Below are 13,401 nucleotides of genomic sequence, written 5' to 3'. Positions count from 1 at the left end.
AATTTACATCCATTTTCAAGCAGAAACATACCAAATGACCTGCTCTGTATACAAAAAATCTGAAATCAAAAAATAATAATTAAAGTTCGGTATAGCATGAACACAATAATGCTGCAGAAATTCTGGACTCTTGGACTGGATAACAACTATATGGTAATAGAATTGTATATATTTGTAAGTTCCGTTGTCATCTTTTGGAGTTAGTCTTCATTATGAGGTCATTGTTCTGTAAATAAGGAACTTTACCTCTAAACATGAATGAAAAATGTCCTGCACAACAGTATAACCAATTTCTATATGTCTCACCATATGCATTTTTACAATGTACATTATCGAACCAAGTGCAATAATCTTGTACTCAAACTTTTAAATAGTGGGTGGTTTTCACATTCCGTACTACAGGCCACTTTTCTCTATTATTGCATGGTATTTTCAGAAGAAATAGATAAAGTTACAACTGTTGAGCTGTATACTTGAGGCAAGACCCTAGAACAGGAACAATTATGTTTTTAGCAGCCCCTCCATCTGTTTGATTAATTATTACCCGTCAACATATGTACATATCACATTCTCCTGCTCTTGAGCCAACTTCATAGTCAGAAACATCTACATCTGAAGCCATTTTACATATTTTAGGTTTAAGTAGGACAGCTACGAATGAAGACACGGGGAGAACAAGCACACTCCACTCCAGATCCCACTGAGAACAATACAATTACAAACACAGTTATACACTGTGCAACCTTACTCTGTTTTGCACACTCAAATGTTGCATGCAGCAAAGGAAAAGCCCTCGCCGGTCAGCTCTTACTGCAGGAACAGCAGGTGGAGACCTACTTCCACGCCAGGATCACATCTGTACTGCTCTGTTTATGATGATGTCCCTGCAATGATAACCTGGATAATGCACAACGCCACTGCTGATGCGGATTAACCTCTATGTTTTAAGGGAGCGAATGGAAAAATATACATTTGTTGGGTTGAAACTGAAATGCCTGAGTCGTTGTTTTCTTATATTTTACGGGCACATTGAAGGATATTGTCGAGTTGGCAGTGCCCTGTTGGATCGGTGGATTGGGGTGTAAGTGTAGAAAAATGCTCAGGTTAATAAAGAGAAAAAAACTAGAGTTACTTTGATACGTTTTGTGTGGATACGTTTTGTGCTTAAGGACTCAATTTTTTTACCATTATTATTAGCATTATCTTGTCTTACGCTAGTTGTTTTTATTTTATTATTTTATTTTATCTTTATTTTCCCTCTCCATTCCTTATTAGGAAATGAGAGGTTTTGTCTATAGGAGTTTTTGTTTATACGAGTTCTTCTTTTAAGAGTTATCTGTCCTTTTCCTCTGTATCTTCCTGCGTTGCAACAACGAAATTTCCCCATGTGTGGACAATAAAGGAATATCTTATCTTAATGTTCTTTAAAGAGAACAATTAATCAAAATATCAAGGAATCATAATTATCTTCCAATTATGTCTATTATATTATGCATTTTGTCAACGTGAAACTAGTCTCTGTAACGTGAAACCAATAGAACATTAACTGGGGGAAAAAACACCATAAATTTACTTGATAAACCTTAAATTACTGTTTACGATAGAGTTTTCATAAAGAGACATTAAAGGTACACTCCGTAGCTTTTCAGGTAGAGGGTTTGCCGCCTGCAATAACATGCTTTACTGCATGTTATTGCCTTGCCTGACATGTTCCACAGTATGGTATTAACCTTATACTGTACATCTCCTAAGAGACTAGCATAATCTTAGGAATGTATGTTTTTCCAAGGTTTTTTACAGCAACAACAAAAACATCCGTCATTGAATAAATGCAAGATTTAACAGCTGAATGCTATACCGGGGAACATTCCATGCAAAAAAATTATTCATGGGACAGACAAGCACGTGGCAGACCATTCAATAGAAAAATTACACAGTGCACATTTTTAATTTAGAATTTATTTTATCAGATATTTTGATGATGAAAACTGTCATTATTCTGATTTCCTATTTTATTTGTTTTCTGTACCAGTTGCCCTTCCTATCACAAGAAGATGCATATCATTTGAGTTGTACAATTGGGTTAAATGTATGACAACGACAATAGTCCATGCACTCGACTGAGTAGTGCACTGGTAATGAACTCTGTTCATTACCAGTGCACTACTGTTTTAAATACACTCACTATTTGACCATTGTATGTGACATGCTTATCTTTCATTGGCACTCGGTCATACCCCAGCAGAGTGTAACAGATCTATTAGTCAGTGATGGGTGGTGGGAATGCAGGGCGCAGATGGAGGTAAAGGTTCTGTGGTCTGTTTGCAGAGGTGGATCCTGGTCGCGGTTCATTATGCCTGAAGCGTGGTGTGAATCCTCAGAGACTTCCAGAGCACGGACAGCTGTGAGCAGAGATACACGGTTATAAAACACCAAAACAAAACCATTTCTACTGGAGCTTCAGTCACACTTCACCAGACACACGCCACTGCAGGCAGGGCCGTGCTAACACAAGGGCTCACTTAGGCCGCGTCCGAGGGCCCACAGAGTGAGGGGGCCAATAAAGAAACATCACATTATTTTGAGTGGCGTCTCATATCACTGTTTCATGGCTGTTTCTTTTAAAAATGTTAAATTAATATGAACTGTTTATTGCCACGATAGGCACGCATAGGAATTTTGAGTGGCATGTGAAGCAAAATGGTCGGACAAATAATATGATGTGTAGCTGCGCTGTGCTCTTGCTCCTACTGCTCGGAACAGATGATTTACATCGGCTCCTGTGACATGTTCATTCAGCCTCTTTGCACACTGCAGGTTTTGGGGTCTCTGCCTTGTTTGCGTGCACGCTGGCACCAAGCGGAGTGTTAATATGGAGCACTGTGCACTTTAGGATTGGAGGAGAGGCACGCCCTGGTCCTTGAGTTCTATTGCGCTGTTGGCTGGCCTATTGTATTGTCTTTCTCACTGTCCTTTTATCATGAACTGCTTGTTCAATATGTGCCGTGCAGTTATGTCTTTGATGAGTCCAAAGCCGAGGTGAAACAAGCTCTTGTTACGGCGTGGAGGGTTGTCAAAGTTCCGCTAACAGCAGCCAAACACTTCTTGGGGCCCTTTCAAAATAAGTAAATGTCCGTATTGTGGCTGCTGATAGAGTCTTATTGTGAAAAGGCCAGAGAAAGCATTAAATACAAGTTCATCAACATGAGAAGAAGCAGCTAAAGCGCAGGGTTCACCTCAGAATAAGATTATTTTTCATCTGATGTTAAGTTTAAACTAAAACAGAATGAAATAAATGAGTTTTATGAATACATTATGAGGAAAACAATATAGGGAATAAATCAGCAAAATAGCACCAAAAATCACCAGAATGCAGGAATGTACTTAAGTTTGTTCCAAATGTTCTAAACAAAAGCTTGTTGATTTCATGTTTGAATTAAGATTTATTTATTTTTTACCTTTCCAGAACTAATTGGGAGCGTTTGTGTGATAATTTGATAACATTTTGAATTGCATATGAATGAATGGTTTATACAGTATAGCCTAATATTAAAACTGCAATGTGGCAATTGATAGTAAGACAAGTTTGCAGATCCCTGACAGAGGGATAGTAGGGATAGTATCAACAAAACTAGAGCATAAATTTATATAAAGTAGTTATCCTAAAATCGATGGACAAAAGCTAATACAACATCAAATAATTAGTCAAAAGTCATAGGGTAAAAAAGCGGACTTGAGCATGCTCTTAAAACCGAAACGTTCTCTCTGGCCCTGAGGTCCTCCGGCGAGCTGTTCTACAGAGGAGTACAGTGTGGGCTTAGATGCCTCGCCATGAGTGTGTCTTTGGGAATGGCCACTGCCAGTTGTTTATTTTTGTCATAAAGACTTAAAATCAAAGGCACTGATGTCAGTTAATCACTGAACTGTTTCCAGTCGCCACCTTTCTCATAGCATTGTGTACTAGATTAAAAATATAAATATTGACTAATATACAGGCAATAATGCTAGGTGATATATACGGAAGTCTATATATAAAGGATGTCATTCCTTATGCTTGAACAAGCTAACAGCTGTCTGCCGTGCTTCCAGTTTTGTACCATTGCGTAACATACATTTTGCACTTTAGAAACATTAAAATTTAAATGCTTCATTTTAATCCGTGCCACGCACACACACAAAACTTGTATGTTATTTTCTCCCCCGTGTGAACTTCATTGACCTGTAACAGACCAGCAAAAGGGTAGAGGAGGGGTTGGGGGTTAAATTCCACATTACCCATGCCAGTCTCTGAACAGTTCTCTCTCTCGGCTTTTCATTTTGATAATTGAGAGTAGACGAAAGAAATGTCCATCAGCTAATCCTCTTATGTGCTCATAATGCAGAGTCTGTCACAGAAGCCCCTGTTTTAATGTAACGAGCTGCTAAGCCTGGAGTGTGCGCAGGCAGGCGCCCCCCAGTGACAGCGCTGACACACTGTCCCCTGGAGGCTGGGCTCAGAGAGGAGGGGACATTAATGAGCCTGATCTGTCCCTATTCAAACATTATGGTATACTTTTATGTTTTTTTGGCCTCAGCATTTGACCCTTAATTTGACACTGGGGTAACCTGTTAAGAGCAGTGCAGAGCCAGGTTCCCATCTCCAGATCTTGAGAACAAGACTTAGTCACGAGTAACTGGAAGATTTGTACCTGTTATGCATGTTTGTGCTAAAAATACAAATAATTAAGCAGGAAATGTCTAAATAAAGGGAAAAAGTTGCTTTCTCCCATACCCTCCACACTATGATTCGTTCCCGATGGCCCATAAGGGAGTAAAATTATAAACTTGATCATACTTGTCAAACTGGGAAATCTTGGTGAAATCTTTTAACTGATTTAATGACATTTAGTGAACACGGCAATGATCAGAATGGTTGGTGAAAGTGTGGACTTTAATAAGACTTTATGGGTTACCACAAGCTGACGTGACAGTGACACTTGTTTTCCAAATACTATTTTATGGTTTAGTTTAGTGCATTCTCTCTCCCCCTCATGTTTCAGCAGAGCTTGTGTGTGGGAGAGGGCATGGCGGGGGTGTGGCAGGGAGCTTCTCAGAAGGCTGCAGACGAGCTGCACTTCATCATTCCTCCACCTGCAGTATACATGTCTTCACGCTGACGTCATCATCGGGGTCACTTGACCTAGTAACACGCGCCGTCATTTTGCGAGGGGGAAACATCACCTTGACTACCGCGTGTCATACGGTTATGCAGAGCATTTGGAGCCATCAGAAAAGCATTGTTATGAGCTGAAGATATCACACGCTGAGCTAAAATGTTGTCCTTACAAGATACCAGAAGGTTCGTTGCCAAACGATCCTACAGGCCAAATCTCCCGGCGTCTACACCAAAGAGCGTATGAGAAATTAGTCTTGATGCCCACATATTTTTCGAGGTAGGCACATAGCTATATAAATGTTTTCTTCTCAATCTTGAGTGTTGAAATTTTAAATGAGGTAGCATCATGAGCTAGTGTCAGCAGAGAAAGTACATCTAGTTTGATAATAAACAATAATTATGCTAACTAGGCCTACATGAACTAACTTTGATTTTGGGCTCCATGTCTTGCCATCTTCATGTTTGATCGCTTTTAGACACAGAGTTTGTATTTGACCTTTTACTGCTGGTATCTTGTAGAAGGAAACCTCTTCTTCTTGCCAAGCATGATTTGAACATCCAAAAACTGAGCAACTTTTTGACATCAGTACTGTTTTAGTGTCCGAGATCGCAGCTAATTTACTTGGTAGTCAAGGTGTTGTTTCCCCCTCGCTAAATGGCGAGGGACAAGTGACCCGGATGTTGTGACGTCACGTGAAGCTATGTATATAGCACCACCACTTTGCCAGATCATTCCGTCACATTTTGTAGTGCTGCCTGAAATTTTGCTCTTTTGTACTTAAGTCGGTGTAATCCCTCATTTGTCCAGGCGTGTTCCATAGTAGAAAAAGCTTCAGTTGTAGTCATCTGGACTCAGTTTGAAAAAATAGACGTTTCGACTCTCATCCAAGAGTCATTGTCAATAATTGGGAGGAGCCCCCCTCCCAATGGGCGGGTCTTACCACAGAACAGTATTAATATCGGAGTTCTCGACCTAAATTCTGTTATTGACAATGACTCTTGGATGAGAGTCGAAACGTCTATTTTTTCAAACTGAGTCCAGATGACTACAACTGAAGCTTTTTCTATTTTTGTACTTAACTCATTTTTGGAAATCTCTTTACTTGCTGCTCTTTGTATGTCCAGGTCCTTTATGTGTCTCACTCTAGTAATTCCGTAGGTCTTTCCTTCCTGCTGCTGTCAGACTTTATAACAAAAACTGTTAGTACTGAACACTCGCAATACTGACCTAACCTAATACTGATGTGCAATTCTGTCATATGTGCAATTGCTGTTGGAATTCATGTGCAATTCATGTGCAATTGCTGTGAAATTCATGTGCAATCTATGTGCCGTCGTGACACATATTCATGTGCAATTACTGTCGTGATCACATGCAATGGTATTTATGTATTTATTTATTTGTCTATGGGAGTTTTTATTTATAGGAGATCTTCTACTGAAAGTGTTTTTCAGACTTCCTATAAGTGATCTGTTCTTCTGGATCTACCTCTGTATATACCTGCGTTGCACCAATGAAATTTCCCCATGTGGGACAATAAAGGAATATCTTATCTTATCTTATCTTAGCTCCCAGTGTCATCCAGCTCCCAGTGTCATCCAACTCCCAGTGTCATCCAACTCCCAGTGTCATCCAACTCCCAGTGTCATCCAACTCCCAGTGTCATCCAACTCCCAGTGTCATCCAGCTCATCCAGCTCCCAGAGTCATCCAGCTCATCCAGCTCCCAGAGTCATCCAGCTCATCCAGCTCCCAGTCATCCAGCTCATCCAGCTCCCAGAGTCATCCAGCTCATCCAGCTCCCAGAGTCATCCAGCTCATCCACCTCCCAGTGTCATCCAGCTCATCCAGCTCCCAGAGTCATCCAGCTCATCCACCTCCCAGTGTCATTCAGCTCATCCAGCTCCCAGTGTCATCCAGCTCCCAGTGTCATCCAGCTCATCCAGCTCCCAGTGTCATCCAGCTCATCCAGCTCCCAGTGTCATCCAGCTCATCCAGCTCCCTGTGTCATCCAGCTCATCCAGCTCCCAGTGTCATCCAGCTCCCAGTGTCATCCAGCTCATCCAGCTCCCAGTGTCATCCAGCTCATCCAGCTCCCAGTGTCATCCAGCTCATCCAGCCCCTCCAGCTCCCAGTGTCATCCAGCTCATCCAGCTCCCTGTGTCATCCAGCTCATCCAGCTCCCAGTGTCATCCAGCTCATCCAGCTCCCAGTGTCATCCAGCTCCCAGTGTCATCCAGCTCATCCAGCTCCTAGTGTCATCCAGCTCGTCCAGCTCCCAGTGTCATCCAACTCCCAGTGTCATCCAGCTCATCCAGCTCCCTGTGTCATCCAGCTCATCCAGCTCACAGTGTCATCCAGCTCCCAGTGTCATCCAGCTCATCCAGCTCCCAGTGTCATCCAGCTCCCAGTGTCATCCAGCTCATCCAGCTCCCAGTGTCATCCAGCTCCCAGTGTCATCCAGCTCATCCAGCTCCTAGTGTCATCCAGCTCCCAGTGTCATCCAGCTCTTCCAGCTCCCAGTGTCATCCAGCTCATCCAGCTCCTAGTGTCATCCAGCTCCCAGTGTCATCCAGCTCATCCAGCTCCCAGTGTCATCCAGCTCATCCAGCTCCCAGTGTCATCCAGCTCATCCAGCTCCCAGTGTCATCCAGCTCATCCAGCTCCCTGTGTCATCCAGCTCATCCAGCTCCCAGTGTCATCCAGCTCCCAGTGTCATCCAGCTCATCCAGCTCCCAGTGTCATCCAGCTCATCCAGCTCCCTGTGTCATCCAGCTCATCCAGCTCCCAGTGTCATCCAGCTCATCCAGCTCCCAGTGTCATCCAGCTCCCAGTGTCATCCAGCTCATCCAGCTCCTAGTGTCATCCAGCTCGTCCAGCTCCCAGTGTCATCCAACTCCCAGTGTCATCCAGCTCATCCAGCTCCCTGTGTCATCCAGCTCATCCAGCTCCCAGTGTCATCCAGCTCCCAGTGTCATCCAGCTCATCCAGCTCCTAGTGTCATCCAGCTCCCAGTGTCATCCAGCTCATCCAGCTCCCAGTGTCATCCAGCTCATCCAGCTCCTAGTGTCATCCAGCTCCCAGTGTCATCCAGCTCATCCAGCTCCCAGTGTCATCCAGCTCATCCAGCTCCCAGTGTCATCCAGCTCCCAGTGTCATCCAGCTCATCCAGCTCCCAGTGTCATCCAGCTCATCCAGCTCCCAGTGTCATCCAGCTCCCAGTGTCATCCAGCTCATCCAGCTCCCAGTGTCATCCAGCTCCCAGTGTCATCCAGCTCCCAGTGTCATCCAGCTCCCAGTGCCATCCAGCTCCCAGTGTCATCTCCTTCCTGCTCTGTACTGCAGCTAAGTCGGCATGCTCCTTGCCTCCACTGCCTGCCATTTTAACTTTTGTAAAATAAACTGTTAAACCTGCCTTGCTCTCGTAACTCTGCTTTGGGGTTTAGCTTATAAACCATTCAAATTCTTTGTTGTAAAAGTTTGCATATTTTCCCAAAAAGTCACAATTCTTAAATCTCACTCTAGAAAACATGACAAAGGTCATAATGCATTCTCATGTGCTGCATTGTGAGTGGGGATGGGTGAATGACTATAATCCCCCTGGCTCCCCCGGTCTCCTCATAAGCAGACCACTTAATGCCAATGACATAGGTATTACCCAGAGAGAGAATGCGAGAAAGAGAGCGAGGACAAAATTCCGCGAAATCCAACTCTATTCCAGCAATGCGGCGGCATAAGGCTCACAAATCCCTGACCCTCACCCCACATTCAGAGCTAAAAATGGAAGCTCCTTGTCACTTTCCAAATGGATATCAGATTGGCTCTGTTGTTCTATAATATTAAGTACTGAATGTGCAGGACAGGGCCACAAAGCACGTGCAGCACACACTTAAAGGGCACATATTATGCAAATCAATGCTCTGAGTTTCCCAGTTTTCTTTGACCTCCCAGACACGCTTACTGATCTGCACTCACTAAGTATTCAGATTTATTCATTTTTAAAACAGTAATACACACAGGATTCCGAAGCGCATGATGACATGCACTATGACTATATACTTTTATCAAGTTGTTTTGGATGAATATTGTTAATACTGCATAACCCTGCGATGAGCTGGGCCTTGTCCAGTGTGAACCTGCCTAAGGCCCAAAGTCACCCGTGACCCCTGACAAGAACAAGCGGTAGAAAATCTAAATTAAATAAAAATTGAGCAATATTTGTACTTATTTGTAAAATATAAAACAATTATCCACTGATGTTAAAGCATAGTATATTATGCTTGAACATAATATATCTTTAATCTTAAAGAAATAATAGAGGATTTTTTGCCGATTTGAGAACTCAAGCGACTGTCAGTCCCTAAAAATGCGCATGCACATGCCCACACTCGCCACACTCACCCCCCATCCTCCTGTTGTTTCATTGAGGCTGGCGACCATCAAACCTCGTGCGGAAGCACGCTACAGCCCCGCTGCTACACGTGCGTTTGTTTATTAGCACGACGGATCTTTCGTCTCCGCAGATTTTCGTCTTTTCTGAGCTCGAACACAGTCTTTCTCTATCATCATTTTTTTACTGTACATTGAAGGAATTCGTTAAACACACACCGGCATATCAACCACGCATGCGCAGCCAGGGAAACATGCGGATGTGCTGGGAACGAGGCTGCAGGTGAGCAGTAGCACGCAGGGAATGATTGACATGTGGGAGAAGAACTACTCGGCTGTCCACGCCACAAGGAAAAGAGACTCATATTGCTCGCCAAAAATCTTCTATTATTCCTTTAAGATTTGAGATTGATCTGTGATTGATTTGTGTTTCAGAACATTTCATACATTTTTTGTTTAGGAATTGTCTGACCTAGAATGCTTTATTCGACAGTTGTAGTGTGAAATGGCAGAGACGTTTAGCAAACAATCGAGGACTAGAATTGAATCCACAACGCTGTGGTAGCAGCAAAAGCACTTTCATGGTTTTTCCTGGGGGAAAGTGTTGCTAAGTAGAGTAAATAGGGCTGAAATATATATCATGATAGCTGCTAGCACAAAATAAATTATATCACTCTTTTTCAATTTATATTTTGTCTATTAAAATGTATTGATCCAACACAAACTAGGTAAACGGAAAAATATGACACAATATAATCATTTTTTGGAGCAATACACCGTATATCTCTATCTAGAAGACAAATAGGCCATAGTTGTCCCATGCCTGAGCCCACAGCCTGTGGCTCCTAACTGCATTACACAAGGCTTTTCCTGCTTAGTCACACTGGCCCACTGTTCTCTGAATACCAGTCACTCTCACACCACTTCTGTTTTTAGTCCCACTTTACGAACAACTACAGGCAAAAACATTTTCACAGATCACATTTAGAGGTGGAACTGAAGGGGAAACAATGCTTTATTCAGAAATAGTTTAGACAGCTTGTGTTGGCGCTTCATGTTTGATAACCTAAAATAAACATTGCTATTGAATGCTTGAATTAGGTATCCAATGCTCCCTCTGCTAGCTCTAGTGGAAAGTAAGAAGTACATGCTAACAAGTTATTTATGTTTTTTTTCTTTTCTTTTTTTTTTGCAGCAGCAGCAGCACAGAAAATATTGTGCTTCAAGAATTACCACATGTTGACACCACTTTCATTTAACATTCAACATTTTTCAAAATGTTGAATCTACAGCTTAAAACTCTTGATTCTACCTTGCGATGGCTCCTTTGTGTTTTTAAAGTCCGTTCATATTTTTGATCAAACTAATGCCTATGAAGTTAATGAAATAAACTTCATAGGTTAATGAAATTAACTTCATATTGCTGAATCAGTTTTAGGCCAACTACTATTGTTTTTAGCCTGATTAGAATTGCATACAGTTGGTGCATACAGTTTGTGAAACATTATTTTATTAAAAGGCAAAAACATTTATAAAATATATTTGGCAGAACGTGTGGTCTTAACTCAGCTGCTTTGGAGCATTGCTGTTCTCTCTCGCAAGGCGGTGTTGAATGTGTCACTACTGATAAGGAAGGCCTGTGTGATGAGCTGAGAAGAGAGGGAGAGGAAAAGAGAAGAGAGAAGCGGAGAGAAACAGGAAAGCAAAAATAGAGGAGGGGGAAGAGAGAACAGCAGAGAGTGTTCTGCTGACAGGGCACATGTCAAAGAGGACAGACATGGGCGTCCGTGCTGGTTCCCATGTGTGCTTGGATTCCCTCAGAGTGCAAGAGCTGACAGTGAGAGAAAGTGACAAAGAATATCTTTACAAATGCTTGTCTTTCATTAATATATAATGACTAATATTATGGCCTGGCTTTTGTTCTTTTGAGCCACTTAGACCCTTAGACCTTTTGAATGGAACAGAGGCCAAAATTAAATTGGACGGATAATTTCATGATTTCAAAAGAGAATTATAGAGTAACCACAGAAAATCTCTAAATGAGAAAAATCAAGGTGAGTTTGGCCAATGAAAACTACTCAGCTACATGTAAATGAAGATAAAATTATGATAGTGGCTCTACTCCGAGCTCCCCCCGTGTGGCCGAGCTCCTCGCCCTATCTCTAAGGGAGCGCCCAGCCACCTGACGGAGGATACTCATTTCGATCGCTTGTATCCGCGATCTTGTCCTTTAAGTCATTACCCAAAGCTCATGACCATAGGTGAGGGCAGGAACGTAGACCGACCGGTAAATAGAGAGCTTTGTCTTTCGACTCAGCTCCTTCTTTACCACAACAGTCCAACGCAGCGTCGCATCACTGCAGCCGCTGCACCGATCCGCCTGTCGATCTCACGCTCCATCCTGGAGCCTGAGATATTTGAACTCCTCCACTTGGGGAAAGGACTCCCCACCCACCTGGAGATGTGCAAACCGTCCCAGTGCATGTTGCAGGTCCGGGTTTGATGGAGCCATCAGGACAACATTGTCTGAAAACAGCAGAGATACACCCTCCGACCTCTGACTGCGCCTAGAAATTCTGTCCATAAAAACAATGAACAGAACCGGTGACAAAGGGCAGCCCTGGCGGAGTCCAACATGCACTGGGAACAGGTCTGACTTACTGCCGGCAATGTGAACACAGCTCCTGCTGAGAGCCTTCTCCAGATCCACAAAGCACATGTGGACTGGTTGGGCAAACTCCCATGAACCCTCGAGCACCCGATGGAGGGTATAGAGCTGGTCCAGTGTTCCACGACCGGGACGAAAACCACTCTGCGCCTCCTGAATCCGAGGTTCGACTATCAGTCGGATTCTCCTCTCCAGTACCTTGGAATAGCCCTTACCGGTAAGCTCTATTCCAAATGTTTCCAAACAATAGTTTTTTTCATTTTATGTACAGATATCTTACATATTTCTCTCTTTTCCCCAATAAAAAGTATAAGTGTAACTGTGTTAAAACAACCCAAACACCAAAACAGGAAAATGTGCTGCATACGCGAGGATATTATGGATGTATATAATTATTTTGTGGCTCTTTGTGAAGGAAGCAAAAACAAACAGAGCCATGTGCGTTGCTTAAATGACTTGAGCCAGGCGAGTGTAGAGACAGCTGTCTGCTTTCTTTTAAGTGCAGCCGCTATTTTAATAATTCTTTGACTGAACGTCTGGCTTTACACGCGCTGTCATGTAGATTGCATATGTTCGTTCTAAAATCAGCATGTGTTGGGAGTGTCTGCTTCTTAAATGCAACAGTTGTTTGTCCTGTGAGACTTGCTTGAATCTGATGCTGTTTATGGTGGGTTAGGGTTTTACTTGACTAAGTAGTGGTCGGTATTGTTGGAGATTAGTCAGCAATTTAATAGTTACCAAAAAAAACATTAGCAATCTTTGAAATGTTGTTATGGTTTTCTTCACTTGCTACAAATGTTCTTTTATTGTGTGGCTGAATTGATTGTGCAATAATGGAACTGTAAATGTGTTCTTGTAGATGAAATGTACTTTTTTTGTGTGAGTTACCCCAGCCCTTTCGGACCCCAGCCCTCTTCTTCTCTCTCTCTAGCCATACCACCTTAAAAAATGCCTGGTCTTGTTTAATCTCTGAAGCAAAGCAGAGTTGGCCCTGGTTTGTACCGGGATGAGAGACCGTTGGGAATAATAGGTGCTGCAGTGTGGTGACAGTGCAAACTATCAACACCTGGCCTCCAGTGTCCACGCGTACTATGAATGAGAGTGTGTTTGTGAGAGTGAATGCAGAACAATGGATGGAAAAGACCGTGGCTACAATCCTGCGTATATTTTATCCCTTCTCTTTCATTGG

The sequence above is a fragment of the Eucyclogobius newberryi genome, unplaced genomic scaffold (genome assembly GCF_026437365.1).
Source record: "Eucyclogobius newberryi isolate DKJ021-1_F unplaced genomic scaffold, fEucNew1.0.hap1 SCAF_1, whole genome shotgun sequence".
Lineage (NCBI taxonomy): Eukaryota > Metazoa > Chordata > Actinopteri > Gobiiformes > Gobiidae > Eucyclogobius > Eucyclogobius newberryi.
This window is presented reverse-complemented; position numbering follows the sequence as displayed.